Raw genomic sequence first — 2,422 nt, forward strand, 5'->3', positions numbered from 1 at the left:
AACGAAACACTAAACACACATTACAATCTGCAAACGCTAGATTAAGAACCACTGCTGTGCTTGTGGCTATCCTTCATTCCATAACCCCCCCCCCCCCCAATACTTGCTAGACTCCCCTACCTCCTTCTCCCTCTCCATTCAATTGCAGCAGATACTTAAACAAGCAGATCTTTATTTTTTCAGAAAACCAATCATGCTCTCCAGGTGCCTTCAGATTCAAAAAGTGTTTGGCATAGAGTTTAGCCCATCAATTAAAATCACACGCATGCCCACAATTTTACAGACTGGCATGGGCACTCTTGCTATGGGGGGGGGGGGGGGGGGGGGGGGGGGGGGGGGGGGGGGGGGGCGGGGGGGGGGGGGGGGGGGGGGGGGGGGGGTGGGGGGGGGGGGGCTCTTCGGGGCATGGGCTCTCTTCGGCAATGGGCACTCTGGGCATGGGGCTCTCTTGTCATGAGCTCTCTGGCATGTGGCACCTACCTTGGCATGGCGCACTCTGGCGATGAGGCTCTCGTGACATTGGGCTCTCTCTGGCATCGGGCTCTTCTTAGTCATGGGCACTCTGTGCCATTGTGGCACTCTGTCTGTTCTGTTCCTCCAGTCATTACTGCTACTACTGTTCTGTTCCTCCAGTCATTACTGCTACTACTGTTCTGTTCCTCCAGTCATTACTTCTACTACTGTTCTGTTCTGTTACTTATCATTATGATATATGTGAATTCTGCTTAAATAATGCAACATTTCGTTCATCAACTGGTTAGAATGCCTTGGAACATGTGATTAGTCTAGTAGTCTTAGCTCCCTGATGGATTGGTTCCATGATACCGTAAACTCTTTCCATGTTGTAGATCATCCAGATATCCCTGCTGTACAAGAGACTCCAACTGCAGCCCAGTGACCTCTGAGCTTTGATTTCATTTAACTGGTCAATCGTGCAGCTGTCCACTCCTGAGCTCACTATGTGACACCTGAAACAACAGATGACACACCATGTGGCTGAGACCTGCAGCGTGGCTGAGACCAGCAGTGTGGCTGAGACCTGCAGCGTGGCTGAGACCTGCAGCGTGGCTGAGACCTGCAGCGTGGCTGAGACCTGCAGCGTGGCTGAGACCTGCAGCGTCGCTGAGACCTGCAGCGTGGCTGAGACCTGCAGCGTGGCTGAGACCTGCAGCGTGGCTGAGACCTGCATTACAGCAGCAGGGTGTCATAGTTATAAAAAACAGCGTCAAAACCCCAAACAGTCCTTTATGGTCCCTGAGTCAGACAGCAGGCTGAATCATAACAAACCAGGCATAGCAACCGTTGGTATGTCAACAAAGAAACCTGTGCAGAAACTAATTCCAGAATTGCAACAGATCATTAGTAAGTTTAGATATCCCGCTAAATAAGACACCTTTGGAAAGGGGTCAGATATCCTCTACATTGTCCCTTCGCTCTGTAGTGATCAGAGCAAAGTGTCAGGATGATGTTAATGTTATTGTTTGCACTCGCAACCATCCTACAATTGTGTTGCACTGTGTTGTTTTACGTTGCGTTGACGAGCAGCGGGGGGGGGTTCTACTCTGACTGGTTGTCATGACGGCAGCAGCGACACCAGAACAACAGCCAGAGGAAGTGTCCCAGCTACGACCCAGGACCCAGGATCAGGACCCAGAAACCAGGACCCAGGACCCAGAACCCAGAACCCAGGACCCAGGATCAGGACCCAGAAACCAGGACCCAGGACCCATGATCAGGACCCAGGACCCTGGACCCTGGACCCATGATCAGGACCCAGGACCCAGGACCCATGATCAGGACCCAGGACCCAGGACCAATGATCTGGACCCTGGACCCAGGACCCATGACCCATGATCAGGACCCAGGACCCATGATCAGGACCCAAAGAACAGTAATCCTGCCCATCTCCATGACTCAATACTCAGTACTCCCCAACCTGCAGCCAGCCAGTCAACCTCTATATATAGACTTGTTATAGCCCTGTCCACCTGCCAGGGCCTGCTAAAAATAGCCCCAGCCAGTGCTCCATCTCATCTCCTTTGCTTTCCTCTGTGGCTCCCTTTCCTGTCTCCTTTCCCACCTAAAGATACAACTAGAAGAGGGGAAGAGACCAGATACAGCTAGAAGAAAGGGAGAGACCAGATACAGCTAGAAGAGAGGGAGAGAGAGAGAGACCAGATACAGCTAGAAGAGAGGGAGAGACCAGATACAACTAGAAGAGAGGGAGAGAGGGAGAGACCAGATACAGCTAGAGGAGAGGAAGAGAGGGAGAGACCAGATACAGCTAGAAGAGAGGAGACCAGACGGAGAGCAACACATTACACTGGTTTTAAGTCTCTGTACTGTAAAAAACTACAGAATGCTGGCAGAGGGTACTGCCCAAGCCCAGACGGAGAGAGAATTTGTGTATTTCGTTGACGCC

This window comes from Salvelinus sp. IW2-2015, linkage group LG17 (genome assembly GCF_002910315.2).
Source record: "Salvelinus sp. IW2-2015 linkage group LG17, ASM291031v2, whole genome shotgun sequence".
Lineage (NCBI taxonomy): Eukaryota > Metazoa > Chordata > Actinopteri > Salmoniformes > Salmonidae > Salvelinus > Salvelinus sp. IW2-2015.